The sequence below is a fragment of the Arachis ipaensis genome, chromosome B6 (genome assembly GCF_059453495.1).
Source record: "Arachis ipaensis isolate K30076 ecotype BB chromosome B6, ASM5945349v1, whole genome shotgun sequence".
NCBI classification, from domain to species: Eukaryota; Viridiplantae; Streptophyta; class Magnoliopsida; order Fabales; family Fabaceae; genus Arachis; species Arachis ipaensis.
This window is the reverse complement of record NC_142441.1, coordinates 93,847,855-93,867,060: the sequence shown is the minus strand read 5'-3', so window position 1 is coordinate 93,867,060 and position 19,206 is coordinate 93,847,855. Positions and strand designations below refer to the sequence as shown.

Genomic DNA, 19,206 nt, shown 5'->3' with positions numbered 1-19,206 from the left:
ATTGACTCTTTGTGGAAGGTAGAATCTTGCTAAAAACTTGTTCACCACATCCTCCCAAGTTGTCAAGCTCTACTTAGGAAATGATTCTAGCCACTTTGAGGACTTGTCCCTAAGAGAAAAGGGAAACAAGAGCAGTTTGTAGGTGTCTGGGTGAACACCATTAGACTTCACAGTGTCACATATCCTCAAAAATGTGGTTAGATGTTGGTTGGGATATTCTTGAGCATTCCCTCCAAATGAGCAATTGTTCTGAACGAGAGTGATTAGTTGTGGTTTGAGCTTAAAGTTGTTGGCATGTATGTTGGGTCTCAAGATGCTACTCCTACAATTCCCAGGATTGTGATTGATGTAGGAGCCTAGCACTCCTTTCTTGTGGAGGGGCATGGTTACCAACTGCCTCTTCATGATGATTGTGTGATTCTCCTTCCATGGTTTGGACTGGTTATCTTCTACTTCTTCTTCTTCACCAACTACTCTTTTGCCTCTTGCTACTGCTTCCCTTTTCAATCTCAAAAATGTTCTCTCTAGTTTAGAATCGTAATAGGTTACAACTCCTCTTCTCCCTGTCATACATAACACAAGACACAATCTAAAACAAGAGTTATCACCTCTTTTGGAAGAAGACTGGGTAAGTAAAAATTAATTGATGCGACGTATCAAATAGTTTGTGTGCTTTTTGTTAGAATGAATATATATACAATGAACAATTAAGAATTCAAACACTAAAAGAATTAAAGTAAAGATTGAAACTAAAGAAACTAACAAATTAAAGAAAATGCTTAATCTAAATTCTCATCAACTTAATCATTGTCAATTCAAAATCAATCCCCGGCAACTTGATGACCGAAATTCACTCCCCATATAAAATGAATCCATTCTTTGGCAAGCGCACCAAATTATCGTCAAGTAATAACCCACAATGGAGTGGGATCGAATTCACAGAGATTGATTGATTGAGTAATTTTTGTTAATGAGTGAATTTAGTTAAGCTAATCAATGTAGAGAGTATTGAGTGCAGAAATTTAAATAGTAGAAATGTAAACGACTTAAAGGTAAAGGAAAGCAATAAGGTGCAAAAAGGTAAATGGCAAGAATATAAAGAACTGAAATATAAATGACTCAATTGTAAATGGGGAATGGGTAATAGCAGAAATTAAAGAAAGCTATAAAGAATAGGGAAGATAAGAATAGGGAAAATTCATTGAGATTAGGAGATGTTACTCTCTTTGGATTAAATCTAGATCATCTCATCTTCAATCATGCAACTCATTGACCTCTTGGCAATCATGATTGATTGAACCCCAATCCCTTGGTGATTCAATCTCTCAAATCTTGATAATTAGCCAATTCTTTAGTCTAATTGCTCATAAAGAGAGATATGCTTAGTCCCTGATTATACCACACATCCTCATAGATCCAAATATTGGGTGGACTTCATGCCACCATATCCAATCCCAAAACCCAGATCTACTCAAGTGTGAGAAGGGATTTCAAGCATGGTTTCATATTTCCTTTTCCAATGTTCCCATGAAACCCATTTTGCATTCAACCTCTTTCCCAAGATGATTGAGCAGTAGCATGAAGAACAAAATTCCTTCTAGCAAATCAAAGAGAAGATGAAGAGAAGAAATTCACTATCATTAATCTATCAAGTACAACAGAGCTCCCTCTCCCAATGAGAGGGAGTTTAGCTACTCATAGCTTAGAGAAAAGTACAAGAGATGGAGAAGATGAAGTGTAGAAGCAAAAGTAAAACTAACTATCCAATCCAACTTTCTAACCCACTTGCCAACCCCCGAATCAGTACTCTCAGGGGGTATATATACTACTCCTACCACTAGAATAAGAAAGTACAAAAGAGTAAAGAAAATTACAAGTGAAAGATAAAAGGAAAAACTCATAAAATGAACCATGTGCCTGGCGTGTGACTGGCATTTGAGTGGCGTGCCACGCCTGGCTTCTAAATGGCACGCCCCTTTTGTCCAGCTAACCTAGCATGCCACGCCTTCGAGCTCAAGTGGCATGCCTAGGGTCTTTCTTCCTCTCTTACTTTCTGGAATCTTGAACTGGCGTGGCACGTCCAGGTCTGGCATGCCACGCCCATTGTAAACACCTCTTCTTCCTTATCTGGAAAACACTACTGGTGTGCCATGCCCAGAACGTGGCGTGCCACGCCTATTATAAACACTTCATCTTTCTCTTCTGGAAATCAACACTGGCATGCCACACCCTTTATGATGCTTCATTCTTCTCCTCTGGAAAATGATATTGGCGTGCCATGCTCAGTAGGTGGCATGCCATGCCCTTTATGATGCATGCATGACTCTATTTGGTCCAGTAGCTGGCGTGCCACGCCCAGCATATGGCGTGCCACGCCCTTTATGATGCATGCATGACTCCCTTTGGTCCAGTAGCTGGCATGCCACGCCCAACATTCAAGTGGCACGCCCATAGCTATCTTGTCTTGGCATGCCACGCCTTTAGTCTGAAGTGGCACGCCCAGTCTTCTTCCTTGGGTGCTAGAGTTGGCGTGCCATGCCTTCGACATTAAGTGGCATGCTCAGTGTTGGCACTTTAGCTCTGCAAGCATTGGCATGCCACGCCTGGGACCCAAGTGGCACGCCCAGCATTAGTACTTCCTCCATGTTCCTCTAGTCAAACGTATTGGCGTGCCACGCCCTCGAGTTTAAGTGGCACGCCCTTGTTGGTGTGAACTTCTTCAAGCTTGGCGTGCCATGCCTAGAACCCAAGTGGCACGCCCAAGACATGGGTAGATTTGGCGTGCCACGCTTTCGAGCCCAAGTGGCACACCTAGTGTTGAGCCTTCAAGTTTCCTTTCTGGACCAATGAACTGGCGTACCACGCATTCGAACCCAAATGGCACGCCCAGTGTTGACTAGAAGGTTGGCGTGCCACGCCTAGCCTGGCATGACATGCCCCACTTTGTGGTCTTCAAACTTGCTCTCAGGAAAATATAGTTGGCGTGACACGCCTTGCCTTGGCGTGCCACGCCTAAGGTAAAGCTCCAAGAGTGCTTCTCTGGAAGGTATAATTGGCGTGCCACGCCTGGCCCTGGCGTGACACGCCCATGTTAAAGCTCCATGAACTCTCTTCTGGAATTGTCAACTGGCATGCCACGCCCTATTGCTGGCGTGCCACGCCCATACTGTTTGGTGGCGTTTGTATCAAGTAGCATTCCCAACTTCACACGCTCAGCTTCTTTTTCTTGTTTCCTCCTTCTTTTGCTGCTTTTTTTTCACCTGAAATTCAACACAAACTCATTTCAAAGCAATGTACCATAATATTCACCATTAACTCATGAAATTGTATTGTGTGAATGAGATTACACTTCTTTTGTGGTCCTTTTGGATAGGAGAAAGAGGTAGATGATGCAAGTCATCACCCTCTATGAAGCTTGGGAAGGATACAAGCAACTGATCAGGAGATGTCCTTCTGACATGCTCTCAGAATGGTCTATCCTAGGCATCTTCTATGATGGCTTGTATGAGATATCCAAAATATCATTCGACAGCTCTGTAGGTGGATCAGTCCACTTGAAGAAACGCTTGCAGAGGCAAGAGAACTCATTGAGATGGTTGCAAATAACCAATTCATGTACACTTCTGAGAGAAAACCTGTGAACAATGGGATCCCTCAGAAGAAAGGAGTTCTTGAAGTTGACACTCTGAATGCGATATTGGCTCAGAATAAGATATTGACCTAGCAGGTCAACATGATCCCTCAACATTTGACTGGAATGCAAGCTGTAGCTGGCAGCACTCAAGAAGCTTCCTCTGAAGGAGAAGCTTATGATCTTGACCAACCCACCATGGAAGAGGTGAATTACATGGGAGAACCCTATGGAAACACCTACAATTCCTCATCGAGGAACCATCCTAACCTTTCATGAAAGGATCAATAGAAGCCTCAGCAAGGTTTCAATAATAATCAAGGTGGAAGAACCTAGAATAGGTTCAACAACAGGCCACCATTCCCATCTTCTCAAGGGAATATGGAGACTCCTAAGCAGAGCCTTTCTGGCTTGGTAACTATAATCTCCAACCTCTCTAAGGCCACTCCTAGTTCATAACTGAAACAAGGTCCTCCATTAGAAATTTGGAGGTACAAGTTGGTCAACTGAGCAAGAAAATCCCTTAGACTCCTCCTGACACTCTTCTTAGTAACACTGAAGTGAACCTAAGAGAAGAGTGCAAGTATGAGAACGAACCTAGAGAAACTCAGATAGCATTGAACGCTAGTAAGGAAGACCTCACTGGGTGTTCAACGCCCAAGCTGGCATAGACGCTAGCATTGCACGCTAGTGAGGAAGCCATCACTGGGCGTTCAACGCACAACTTCGCAAGGAAATTGGCGTTGAACGCTAGTGAAGGGATGCATGATGGGCGTTCAACGCCCAAAGAACCACCAGAACTCACGTTAAACTCCAGTAATGGTATACCTACTGAGTGTTCAGCACCCACTAAAGAAATTTTTTTCCAAGAATTAAAGGAAGCCAAGGCTCATATAGAGACCATAGAGGTTCTCTTGCATCTAATCTTGCAGTGCATGAGTTCTGATGAATACTCATCCTCTGATGAGGATGAGGACACTAGGAAAGAGCAAGTTGCTCGGTACCTAGGAGCTCTCATGACGCTGAATGCCAAGTTATTTGGTACAAAACCTGTGGAGGAAGAACCTTCAGTGCTTACAAAAGAACTAATTTCTTTGGTTCAACAAAAGCTACCTCAGAAGCTTCCGGATCTCAAACGCTTCCTAATCCTTTGCACCATAGGCACCATGACCTTATAGAAGGCTCTGTGTGACCTTGGGTCAAGTATAAACCTCATGCCACTCTCTATAATGGAGAAGTTGAGAATCTTTGAGGTACAAGCTGTAAATATCTTGCTAAAGATGGAAAACAAATCAATAAAGAAAGCATATGGCTTAGTAGAGGATGTCTTGGTAAAGGTTGAAAATCTTTACATCCCTACAAACTTTATTATCTTAGATACTGGGGAAGATGAGAATGAATCCATCATCCTAGGAAGACCTTTCTTAGACACTGCCAATGCTATCATTGATGTAGCAAAGGGAGAACTGATTTCACAACTAGGGGAGGATCACATTTTGTTTAAGATGCCTCACCCTAACTTTCCCTCTGAAAAAAGAGAGATAAATGTGCAACACTTAGTGTTCAAACCATCTCTTTCAGTGTAGAGCTTTACTAAGCCCTCAAACATCAATTCTAAGTTTGGTGTTGGGCGGCCACAAACAAGCACTGAGAACAAAGGTACTAAGAAGAAAGTACCTAAAGACTAGAAGGACAAGAAAGTCCCACTGAAGGCCTCTCACCTGGCATGAGAGTTGTCTTCACCAAGAAGCCAGTCGTACCACATATAGTGAGTCGTGTCTTATCTCTAGAGTATGTGGAGCTCATTCATGAGAAGACAGGAAGAAATTTCACTGTAAGGGGCAAAATTCTGAGCCTATACTCATCTCCGTAAGGAGCTAACCATCAAGCTAGGTGACGTGAAAGAAGCGCTTGTTAGGAGGCAACCCAACCCTATTTAGTTATTTCTATTTCTTTTAATTCCTTAAAATTTGTTTGTTTTCTTTAGTTATTTCTTTAGGTTCATGATGATGTGCAGCAGTCAGAACAGAGATAGATGATACGCGCAATTTTCGTATCTCTACAAACTACCTTCGGTAAGTATACCGAATTTGTCGTCAAGTAAAAACTCACAATAGAGTGAGATCGAATTCCACAGGGATTGATTGGTTGGTCAACTTTAATCAGAGGGATGGTCTAGTTGAACTGAACATAATGGAGTTGAGATTGCAGAAATTTAAATGGCGGAAAACATAAATAGCAAGAAATGTAAATGACGAAAAGTTAAATAGCTGAATTAAATTGCTGGAATGTAAATTGCTGAATATAAAGTGCAGAAAGTAAATAGCAAGAAATTAAATGGGAATGGGAGTGATTGATGCCAGGGCATTTTGGCCAGTTTCACTGACCTTTTCTTTACTGTTTTAGGGTAGTTTCATGCATTTTCTTAGGAAATAAGCAAATTTTGGTTAGAATTTCACTTACATCTTGATTCAAGCAAACATTGTGAATTTTATATGATTTCATGAGAATTATGCATGAATTGAATGATAAAATGGATGATGCATGATATCATGGGTTAGAACCTAGTTTTGATGCACTTTATTTGCTTGATTTTAGGACAAAGGAAGCAAGGAAGATGCCACGTTAATAGCCACGTGAGTCTAACTAACGTGACCATTAACGTGGAATGGAGGACAGCTTGCAACGTTAATGAGAAAAGTGATCGCCAATAACGTATGCGTGAGCCATCATAGCCCACGTTAGTTGCCACGTTAACTACGTTAACATGGAAGCTAACGTAGAAGAGAAGTAAAACTCCAACGTTAGTGGTAAAAGTGAATGCCACTAACGTTGGAAAAGGGGGCACACCTAGCCACATTAAAAGTCACGTTAAGTACATTAACATGAACTCTAACGTGGAAGGAAAGAAGTGCCAAAGTTAGTGACACTCACCTTTGTCACTAACATTGGACTAAGCCACCATTAGCCACGTTAGTTGCCACGTTAATTGCACTAACGTGGAAGCTAACGTGGAGGGAAGGAATGATGAACCAACGTTAGTGACACTCACCTTTGTCACTAACGTTGGAGATGGCTATCACTACCACGTTAGAAGTCACGTTAACCTAAGTAACGTGAACTCTAACGTGGGAAGAAGGGTGTTTGGAGTGTTAGTGACAAAGGTAAGTGTTACTAACGCTCTCGAAGATTTGGCAAGCCTACGTTAAAGGTCACGTCAACTATACTAACGTGAACTCTAACAAAGGGAGAAAGGGGTACTCTCAACGTTATTGGGAAAGGTAAACCCCAATAACATTTGCGAAGGGCCAAAAGGCAACGTTAGTGGTCACGTTAGTGCCACTAACGTTGAAGTTAACGTGGACCATTTTGGGTTAGGAACGATAGTGAAAAAGGTGATTGTCACTAACGTTCTCGACCCCATACTTTCACTTAACGTTAACACCACTAACGCCCTAAGCTAAAGTCCATGCCTACTGCACACTTTCACTGCAAGTGAAGCTGAGCCCACTAAAGATGATAACTACTTCAACTCAAGATCCAAAGGCCCATATCCAAAACATTGAAGAGCCAACTAGAAGATCAGAAGAGTAGGATAAATAGGAGTAGTTATGAACTAGAGAGAAGCTTTTAGATTGGGGAGAACTACTCTCTGTATAATTTTACTTTCTCTACAACTTCTAGTTCAACTTTCAGAATGCATTCTCCATCTTCGTTTTCTATGCCAAGAGCTATGAACAACTAAACCCCTTTCATTGGGTTAGGGAGCTCTGTTGTAATTTGATGGATCAATAATAATCTTCATTATTGTTCCTCTTTCTTTTCTCTTGATTTTAAGAAAGCTTTCCATCTTCATCCAATTGGGTAGTTATCTTGGAAAAGAAGCTATTCATACTTGGATCTCTTCGGAACCTTGGAAGAGGAATGAAGAGATCATGCTAGAAATGCTTTCTTATGTGGGACCAAATTAGGGTTTGGATGGATATAGTGACATATAATCCTACCAACATTTTGATTTGGAAATACATGTGGTATAATCAGTGACCACACTTCATCTGATCTCTTCTCATGAGCAATTAGACCAAGGAATTGGCTATTGATCAAGATTTGAGAGATTGAATTACCAAGGAATTGGAATTCAATCACTTAAGATTGCCAAGGAGATCAATGAATGCATTGATTGAGGAAGAGATGAAGATGAACTTGATCCGGAGAATATAACATCTCCTGAGCCCAATGAACTCCCCATTTCCTATCTCACCCATTCTCTTTAATTTCTGCAATTTACTTTTATAATCATCTTCCCAAATCCCCATTTAACATTCTGCAATTTACTTTTCGCTATTTACATTCAGCTCTTTATTTCCTGTATTTACATTCTCTGCTATTTACTTTCCCGCCATTTAATTTCCTGCAACTCTCACATTAAATTCTGCTTAGCTCAACTAGAACATTCCTCTAATTAAAGTTGATTGACCAATCAATCCCTGTGGGATTCGACCTCACTCTATTGTGAGTTTTTACTTGACGACAATTCGGTATACTTGCCGAGGGAAATTTGTTGAGAGACAAGTTTCCGTGCATCAAGTTTATGGCGCCATTGCCGGGGATTGATTTTGTATCAACAATGATTAAATTGGTGGATAACTAGATTGAGAAATGTTTTTCATTTTGTTTGATTTCATTCAAGTAATTCACTTTCAGTTTAGCTATTTTTTTCCCTACCCTTTTCTTAGTTGTTTACAATTCAGTTCACTAACCCACTAACTGTTTGATATATTGCATCACTCACACTAACAACATTTTTAACAAGAACATTCTCTATCTCCTTTTTTCTTTGGCCTTGTTGGTTGTATGACAGGTAGAAGAAGCGAGGCTTCAACTTCCTTTGATTCCGAACCTGAGAGGACCTTCCTTAGATTAAGGAGGGAAGTAAGAGGAAAGAGACTTGTTGGTGCTGAGGAAGAGGAGGAGTATTTTGAACCAAACATGGATGAGAATATAGAGAACCACCATGAAGAAGAGGCTCACAACCATGGAAGAGAAGGTCCAGTGAATCATGCTGGGCAAGAGAGAAGAGTTTTAGGCTCTTATATAAATCCAAACCCAGGAAACTGTGGAAGTAGCATCCAAAAGCCAACCATACATGCCAACAACTTTGAACTGAAGCCACAACTCATCACTCTTGTTCAGAACAACTGTTCATTCGGAGGGAGTGTCCAAGAAGACCCCAATCAAAACCTAACCACCTTCCTGAGGATATGCGACACTGTGAAGTCTAATGGTGTTCATCCTGACACCTATAGACTACTTCTGTTTCCCTTCTCACTCAAGGACAATGCATCTAAATGGCTGAAATCCTTCCCGAAGGAGAGTTTAACAACCTGGGAAGATGTGGTGAACAAATTTTTGGCGAGATTCTATCCTCCTCAACGAATCAACAGGTTAAGAGCTGAGGTACAAACCTTCAGGCAGTAAGATGGTGAGACTCTATATGAAGCATGGGAGAGGTTTAAGGATCTGACAAGAAGGTGCCCACCAGATATGTGCAATGAATGGGTACAGCTACACATTTTCTATGAAGGCCTTTCTTATGAATCAAAGAAGTAGTAGACCACTCATCCGGGGGATCTCTGAACAAGAAGAAGACCATTGAAGAAGCCATAGATGTCATTGAGACTGTAGCTGAGAATGACTATTTCTATGCTTCTGAAAGAGGCAACACTAGAGGAGTGATGGAGCTAAACAATGTGGATGCATTGCTGGCCGAGAACAAGCTGATTACCAAGTAGCTGGCTGACCTTACCAAGAAGATGGAGAAGAACCAAGTAGCAGCAATCACCACCTCATCAGCAACCCAAGAAAGAGTGAATGCAGAAGCAGAGGGTGAGCAGGAACAAGCCAACTACATTGGAAACTCACCTAGGCATTCCCATGATCCATACTCCAAAACTTACAATCCTGGTTGGAGGAACCACACAAACTTTGGGTGGGGAAATCAACAAGATCAAGGCCAAGATCAGAGACGTCACAACTCCAACAATAATGCAGCTCACCAACACTCCACACAGAGATCATATCAGAACCTACCTAACAACACCTCTCAACATCCATATCAAAACCAAAATGGTCATTCTCATCCCTCCAACTCCAACTCACCATCATCCGAGGACAGACTCTCAAGGATTGAGACCTTACTTGAAGGCATATGCAAAGAGATTCAAGATAACAAGGTGTTCAAAGAGGAGGTGCGAGCTAATCTCAAAAATCAGGGAGAAACTATTCAGAGGCTAGAATTCCAAGTGGGATACCTCTCTGAGAAGATTCCCAAACCCACTGACAGCTTCCCAATTGACACGGAGAAAAACCCGAGAGGTGAAACAAAGAAAGTAAGATGGGAAGACTACAAGATGGTCACCACAAGTGATAAAGGGACTGAGGAAGAGCCGAACAAACCATTAGAACAACCTGGAGACATATCAGCAGAAAAACAGGAAGAGGATCACCAAGAAACCAAAATTACACAGAAGGAGCTGCTGAGGCTCTACGCATCTTTTCCCCAAAGACTCAAGGGTGGTGTAGAAAAGAGAATATACTCAAAGTTCCTTGACACATTTGCATCTCTCCATGTGAACATACCATTCGTCAAGGCTCTCCAACAAATGCCCTCACACATTAAGTACAAAAAAGAATTGCTGACCAGGAAAAGCTCACTCAAGGGAGGGCAAACAATAGTGATGAATAAGGAGTGCAGTGCTCTCATTCAACCAGAGTTACCTACAAAAAAGAAGGACCCAGGGAGTTTTCACATCCCCTGTGCCATCGGAGAAACAATGTTTGACAAAGGACTCTGTGACCTGGGAGCAAGCATCAACTTAATGCCTTTATCCCTCATGAAGAAGTTGCAGATCAATGAGCTAGTGCCCACAGACGTAGTCATCAGGCTGGCTGACAAAACCCCAAAACAAGCAGTAGGAGTGGTTGAAAACGTGTTGGTAAAGGTTGGGAACTACTTCCTTCCTACAGACTTTGTCATATTGGAAATAGAAGAGAGTCACCTTCACCCAATCATATTGGGAAGACCATTCCTAGCTACAGCCAGAGCGCTCATAGATGTGGAGCAAGGAGAGCTAATATTGAGGATACATGACGAACAAATCGCATTCAATGTCTTTAAACCCTCACAAGAAGCAGATCAAGAAAGTAAGGAACCAAGGGAAGAGTACAACAAGGTGGAAGAAACAAGCATTGAAGCACAGGGAATTCCTTTGGTTGATGAACAAGATAATCAGCAACTGTCACAGCTCAAGGAAAATCAGGAGGAACCTAAACCACCAGAGTCATACGAGACCAGCAACAAAATTTCCTTGAAAGAAGAGGTCACAAAGAATAGGGCAACATCAAAAGGAACAAAGAAGAAAGCACCAAGGGGGTGGAGGAACAAGAAGATCCCCACAGAGGATTTCTCTCCAGGGGATAAAGTGATCTCAGCTTATTTCCCAGTTATCCCACCTCATCTCCCCACCATCCCATCTCAGCTACCTAAAGTCTTCACCATCAACAAAGTTCTCACCCTAGAGCATGTAGAGATCCTTGATGAAGCCATTGGATATAGGTTTACTGCAAGAGGGGAAGATCTGAAGCATTACCAACCACCCTGACAAAGGGTAGAACGTCAAGCTAGTGACGCTAAAGAAGCACTTCATGGGAGGCAACCCATGTTTTATATGCTTTTAAAGTAATTAATAATGCAAGATTCATGAATTCCAAATCAGCTTTGACATATCCTTGAATGAATCTTTTTATGCAACGTATAGTGTAGGACAAGTTTGGTGTTCAAGGCATGCTAAGAGAACATGAATGGAACTCATCGCACGTCACTCTTAGCACCTTGAACAATTCCTTTTACACCACATGGCCACAAATTAAGTTTGGTGTCACCAATGTCACATACATGGACATTCAATTGGTCAATTGATTTGTACTCATGAATAGCACTTAGTTAGTTAAAAACAAAAATTTTAAAAAGTAGTTACTCTTTCTTTTCTTTTAAATTTTGCCGCCACTTCCCACAATTTCATTAATCACATCCCTTTATTTGTAGAAAAATTGATGGGACAATTGAAAGAGGAAGTTTTGGCCACTTCAAAAAGGAGAGGACTATACACGTGTTTTTAAGGGGGGTGCATTGGGAAATGTTGCCATGCAATATTGGAAGAAGAACACTCTTGGAAACTGAACCAACCCCATCATAAAGTTGATGATCCTTGTGCTCATCCCATGCTAAACCCCATCCGTTCATCATACACCCACTCCATCAATCCACAACTCTCATTCTCCCACCAATTCCCTATATAAGTGGTTCTTATTCCATACTCCCTTTCACATTCAAATTTTCATCCGTTACACTTCCCACTCTCGGCACCCAACCCCTTTTTACCCATCAAAAACACTCTCAATCTTAACCGGCCGAAGCCAATTATCCATACCCGTTACACCTTCACGTATCAACAACCACTTATGGCATCATAAAGCTCTAAGAGAAGAAAAGGGGAGGAGCCTATGAAGCAACGCCCTTTCGATGAGAAGAAATTCAAAACCTTTCACCATGCATTGCAATATGGATGGATGGTTGATAAGGAGATCATATATGAGCTAGGCTTTCAAGTCAGAAAAACTGAGTGCCCCGAAATCACAGAGAGGGTAGAAAAGAGTCATGAATCAGTAAGGAAGGCACTTGAGGAGTGGAAGAAAGCCAGACTAGCACGGACACGAGGAAACACAAGTGGACACAAAGGGGACAAACAAGAGGGAGAGCATGAGCAACCCCATGAGTAAAAGGTGGTGGAGTTCCCCCTTTGTTCCATCTTTTTCAAGTTTTTAAATAAGAAAAATCATGTATGAAATAGAACATGCTTCCATAGTAGTTTAGGATTTTAAATTCTGCCTTTAAGTTTTCATTGCTTAAGTCTATGCTTGCTAGTCCAAGTTACCTGCTGCATTTTTACCATGCTTGCTTGTATGCTTGTCCTTTTGAATCAAATAAAAAGAGAATGTATGCTATGAAAGACCAGAGTGAAGTTCATATTGTGGAGTAGGTTCCTAAACTTGTGGTGTAGTAACTACTTAGCTAAGTTGGTTCACCAACAAGGTAGGAAGGAAACTATCTGTCCTGAAGTCATATGCTTGAAGCACACCCCATGAGAGCAGTTAATTAACAAGATCCTAATAAGAAAAAGGAAAAGAACAATAAGAGTTGAAAAAGAAAGAAAAATAATAAGAAATAAGGCTAGGCACCAAGGGCTTGAATCTTGAGGAATGTGTCTGTGGTGCTCTTGTACCAAGGATCTACTTGGATGAATAAGTTCTTAGGAGTGCTTCATCACTTGGTAACCTGGGCTAACTAACCTGGGATTATCAACTGAAAATCCACTATCAAGAGCAACCTTGCTACAGAACATTTAGTAACCCAAAGAGGTGCTAGACACCAAGGCCTCAAGGAAAGAAAATAACAAACCATGTGCCTGTGGTGTGCATGTATAGGGGAGAGAGACTTGAGGGAGTAAGTCCTTAGGGGTGTTTCAACACCTAGCACTTTGAACCAACTGGTTCGGGAGTGTTGGCTGAAAGCTTATTTTAAAAAAGTTGCCCCCTCACAGAACACTTAGCGTAAGGATGCAATAAACCTTGAAAATACAAAGGGATCAATAAATAAAGGGTGCAATCAAGTGAGTATTCCAGGGCATGATAAAGGTCTGAAAGCCAATAAAGAAATGAACCTAAGTTGCTATGTATGAAACTCCATAAAACCAAGAACACGACTTCCACAATAATGATTCATTTCTCTTGTCATTTCATTCATCATTCTCTTGTTCCAGTACTTGCTTAGGGACAAGCAAGCTTTAAGTTTGGTGTTGTGATGCCAGGGCATTTTGGCCAGTTTCACTGACCTTTTCTTTACTGTTTTAGGGTAGTTTCATGCATTTTCTTAGGAAATAAGCAAGTTTTGGTTAGAATTTCACTTACATCCTAATTCAAGCAAACATTGTGAATTTTATATGATTTCATGAGAATTATGCATGAATTGAATGATAAAATGGATGATGCATGATATCATGGGTTAGAACCTAGCTTTGATGCACTTTATTTGCTTGATTTCAGGACAAAGGAAGCAAGGAAGATGCCACGTTAATAGCCCCGTGAGTCTAACTAACGTGACCATTAACGTGGAATGGAGGACAGCTTGCAACGTTAATAAGAAAAGTGATCGCCAATAATGCCTGCGTGAGCCATCATAGCCCACGTTAGTTGCCACGTTAACTACGTTAACGTGGAAGCTAACGTAGAAGAGAAGTAAAACTCCAACGTTAGTGGTAAAAGTGAATGCCACTAACATTGGAAAAGGGGGCACACCTAGCCACATTAAGAGTCACGTTAAGTACATTAACATGAACTCTAACGTGGAAGGAAAGAAGTGCCAACGTTAGTGACACTCACCTTTATCACTAACGTTGGACTATGCCACCATTAGCCACGTTAGTTGCCACGTTAATTGCACTAACGTGGAAGCTAACGTGGAGGGAAGGAATGACGAACCGACGTTAGTGACACTCACCTTTGTCACTAACGTTGGAGATGGCTATCAGTACCACGTTAGAAGTCACGTTAACCTAAGTAATGTGAACTCTAACGTGGGAAGAAGGGTGTTGGGAGCGTTAGTGACAAAGGTAAGTGTCACTAATGCTCTCGAAGATTTGGCAGGCCTACGTTAAAGGTCATGTTAACTATACTAACGTGAACTCTAACGAAAGGAGAAAGGGGTACTCTCAACGTTATTGGGAAAGGTAAACCCTAATAACGTTTGCGAAGGGCCAAGAGGCAACGTTAGTGGTCACGTTAGTGCCACTAACGTTGAAGTTAACGTGGACCATTTTGGGTTAGGAACGTTAGTGAAAAAGGTGATTGTCCCTAACGTTCTCGACCCCATACTTTCACTTAACGTTAACACCACTAACGCCCTAAGCTAAAGTCCATGCCTACTGCACACTTTCTCTGCAAGTGAAGCTGAGCCCACTAAAGATGATAACTGCTTCAACTCAAGATCCAAAGGCTCATATCCAAAACATTGAAGAGCCAACTAGAAGATCAGAAGAGTAGGATAAATAGGAGTAGTTTTGAACTAGAGAGAAGCTTTTGGAATGGGGAGAACTACTCTCTGTATAATTTTACTTTCTCTGCAACTTCTAGTTCAACTTTCAGAATGCATTCTCCATCTTCATTTTCTATTCCGAGAGCTATGAACAACTAAACCCCTTTCATTGGGTTAGGGAGCTCTGTTGTAATTTGATGGATCAATAATAATCTTCATTATTCTTCCTCTTTCTTTTCTCTTGATTTTACTAGAAAGCTTTCGATCTTCATTCAATTGGGTAGTTATCTTGGAAAAGAGGCTATTCATACTTGGATCGCTTCGGAACCTTGGAAGAGGAATGAAGAGATCATGCTAGAAATGCTTTCTCATGTGGGACCAAATTGGGGTTTGGATGGATATAGTGACATATAATCCTACCAACATTTTGATTTGGAAATACATGTGGTATAATCAGTGACCACACTTCATCTCTTCTCATGAGCAATTAGACCAAGGAATTGGCTATTGATCAAGATTTGAGAGATTGAATTACCAAGGAATTGGAATTCAATCACTTAAGATTGCCAAGAAGATCAATGAATGCATTGATTGAGGAAGAGATGAAGATGAACTTGATCCGGAGAATATAACATCTCCTGAGCGCAATGAACTCCCCATTTCCATCTCACCCATTCTCTTTAATTTCTGCAATTTAATTTTATAATCATCTTCCCAAATCCCCATTTAACATTCTGCAATTTACTTTCCGCTATTTACATTCAGCTCTTTATTTCCAATATTTACATTCTCTGCTATTTACTTTCCCACCATTTAATTTCCTACAACTCTCACATTAAATTCTGCTTAGCTCAACTAGAACATTCCTCTAATTAAAGTTAATTGACCAATCAATCCCTATGGGATTCGACCTCACTCTATTGTGAGTTTTTACTTGACGACAATTCGGTATACTTGCCGAGGAAAATTTGTTGAGAGACAAGTTTCCGTGCATCAGTGATGAACATCAAAGTCAACAGAATATAGAGAATGGGAAGATAAGAATGGGGAAGCTCATTGGGTTCAGGAGATGTTGCATTCTCTGGATCAAGTTCATTCTCATCTCTTCCTCAATCCATACAACTCATTGATCTCTTGGCAATCTTAGGTGATTGAATCCCAATTTCTTGGCAATTCAATCTCTCTAAGCTTGAACAATTGGCCAATTCCTTGATCAAATTGCTCATGGGAAAAGATGAAGAACGATCACTGATTATACCACATGTTTTTCTAGATCAAAGCATCGGGAGGATTATATGTCATTATATCCGTCCAACCCCCAATCTAGTCCAACGCGAGAAAGTATTTCTAGCATGATTCCCTCATTCCTCTTCCACAGTTCAGAGGGGATCCAAGTATGAACAATTTCTCTTCCGAGACAATTGCACAATTGAATGAAGTTCGAAAGCTTTCAAGCAAATCAAAGAGAATGAATCGAAGAAGAACAATAAGAGCTATTGTTGAACTATTGAATTACAACAGAGCTCCCTCCCCAATGATGTGGGGTTTAGTTGATCATAGCTCTGGAAAACTCAAAAGGAAAAGAAAAGTGCATGAAAAACAAAGCCAAGTACAAAGAGGAAAGAAAAGTAGTGAGTGTTTACAAGTCCGGATCCCCCGGATTCCCAACCCCTCTTCTAGTTCAAAATTACTCCTATATATACTACTTCTCTGATGCTCAGGTGAATCTTCAAGTATCTGGATGTGGGCCCTTAGCCTTAGTTGAAGCAGTTAACAAACTCCTTGGGCCTTGCTCAGCTTTCTGGAAGGGTTTAATCGAGGAAGTAGTCACGTTAGTGTGGGCGTTAGTGTAAGTAATGTTGTGTTTAGTTGCATGGTTTGATGACGTTAGTGATGCACAGAAATCTATATCATTATAAATTTCTTGCGACAAGTATACCGAATTGTCGTCAAGTAAATGGGGACATCAGAAACAGGGACATCAGAAATGGGAGGCTCATTGGGCTCAGGAGATATTGTATTCTCCGGATCAAGTTCATTCGCATTTCTTCCTCAATCCATGCAACTCATTGATCTCTTGGCAATCTTAGGTGATTGAATCCCAATTCCTTGGTAATTCAATCTCTCTAAGCTTGAACAATTGCCCATTTCCTTGATCTAATTGGTCATGGGAAGAGATGAAGTGCAATCACTGATTATACCACATGTTTTCCTATATCAAAGTATTGGTAGGATTATATGTCACTATATCCATCCAACCCCCAATCCAGTTTAACATGAGAAAGCGTTTCTAGCATGATTTCCTCATTCCTCTTCCAAGGTTCAGAGGAAATCCAAGTATGAGCAATTTTTCTTCTGAGACAATTGCTCAATTAGATGAAGAGCAAAAGCTTTCAATCAAATCAAAGAGAATGGAAAGAAGAAGAAGAATAAAAACTATAATTGATCCATTGAATTACAACAGAGCTCCTTAACCCAATGAAGGTGGGTTTAGTTGTTCATAGCTCTGGGAATGGAAGATGGAAAAGTAAAATACATTGAAAGTAAAATTGAATAAAAGAGAAAAGTAAAATACAGAGTGTTTACAATCCTGGATCCCCAAGTCCTAATCATCCTTTCTAGTTCAAAACTACCCCTATATATACTACTTCTCTGATCTTCAGTTCAGTCAGCAAGTCTCTGGATATGGGCCTTTGAGCTCAGTTGAAGTAGTTACAATCTCAGTGGGCTTTGCTCAGCTTGCTGGAGGAGTTTGAGTTGGGCATCATTCACGTTAGTCAGGCTGTTAGTGTGGTTAACGTCAAGTGTAAATTCATGGTTCGAAGACGTTAGTGACACTAACTTGGTCACTAACGTCCCCAAACCCCTTTGAGTCACGTTAACCCCACCGTTAGTGGCACTAACGTGGCCACTAACGTAGCCTTTCCTAACCCTTGGTCACGTTAATGGTGCTAACTACACCATTAACATCCAAAACACCCTTTCTTCCATGTTAATTGCCCATGTTAGTGGTATTAATGTGGCCATTAACGTAGGCAAACCTTGGCTTCGAATACGTTTGTGGTGCTAACTTCACCACTAACATTGCAAACTCCCCCTTTATCCACGTTAGTGGCACTAACGTTGTAACGACCCAATTTCTAGTACATCATGATCATACTAGAAACTGAGCGCTACCAACTTGTCTTCCTAATTATTATCTACTATTTATTATATGAGCCTGATTCGTTGTTAAAAGCGTAGTTATTTTGCGAGGTACTTTTTTTTTGAAAATGTTTGGGTTAATAGACAGAATCATTCATAATCAATTCACAAATAATAACAGATAAAATAGTTATAAATAACCACACATAAATACATTTCAAGCAGTTGATAACATTTCGTGAAACATCCTTTATTAGAGTATAGACTTTTAGTTAGAACACCCCTAGATATAGCTAGATAATAACTATATACATATATATACATACAACATCCCAGGCCCTGACCTGTACAAAAAGTCCCTAAGCTAGCACCCAGACTAGCCTAGAATCTATACTCACCTAGTCCCTTTAAACTACTAAAGCGAGGGAAAGTACATTCTAGGTCTTCAAAACTCAAGTCAGGTCCAATGTCATCAAAAGATGGGACATCATCTACTACTCCTCTGCACAATCAGACATCGCTATATGACGTCTCTCTGGTACCTCATCAAGTAGCCACATAACAAGAGTCTCGTACACAGGATTTAGGTTAAGGTTCACGTACAAACAGGGTGCAGACATTGGCTGGTCTCACAGTATATACATATAAACAGAGAACGAGATTCACCCTAGACTCAGAAGACTACCTAGAGCGGAATCCTTTTTGCGAACAGTCGTCAGTGAACTACGGAAGGGTACTCATCCTTCCATCTGAAGGGGGAAGGGAGAGAGAAGGGGTAAAAACTGGGTAGTTCTTAGTCGGGCCATGGTTATTTGTCAAGTTCATTAATTTGGTGTTGATTAGTAGATGGACAACAGAATACCGTGAGTCAGTAAATAGAAGATAAAGATAAATATAGAAAATAGAGAAAATAGAAAGCAGAACACAAACAGAAGAATACAAGAAAATAAAACACAGAAATAGCTGATGCACGAAATTGTATGTCCAGGCTCAAACTATTCCTGGCACGTGAGCAACTTGGTACGCGTAATCGTGATTACACATTCATAATTTGTCACAACTTCGATACAACTAACCAGCAAGTGCACTGGGTCGTCCAAGTAATACCTTACGTGAGTAAGGGTCGAATCCCACGGAGATTGTTGGTATGAAGCAAGCTATGGTCACCTTGCAAATCTCAGTCAGGCGGATATAAAATAATTATGGAGTTTTCGAATAATAAATAATAGAATAGGGATAGAGATACTTATGTAAATCATTGGTAGGGATTTCAGATAAGCGA

At 40.8% G+C, this 19,206-nt stretch overlaps 1 non-coding gene across 1 annotated transcript; it reads right to left on the bottom strand.

Annotated features, from left to right (window-relative positions):
• Positions 1-9,073: 9,073 nt before the first annotated feature.
• Positions 9,074-9,179, bottom strand: LOC148561821 (small nucleolar RNA R71). Its single transcript, XR_015887047.1, has one exon. It is a non-coding gene; the product is annotated as a small nucleolar RNA R71 (small nucleolar RNA).
• Positions 9,180-19,206: the final 10,027 nt, after the last annotated feature.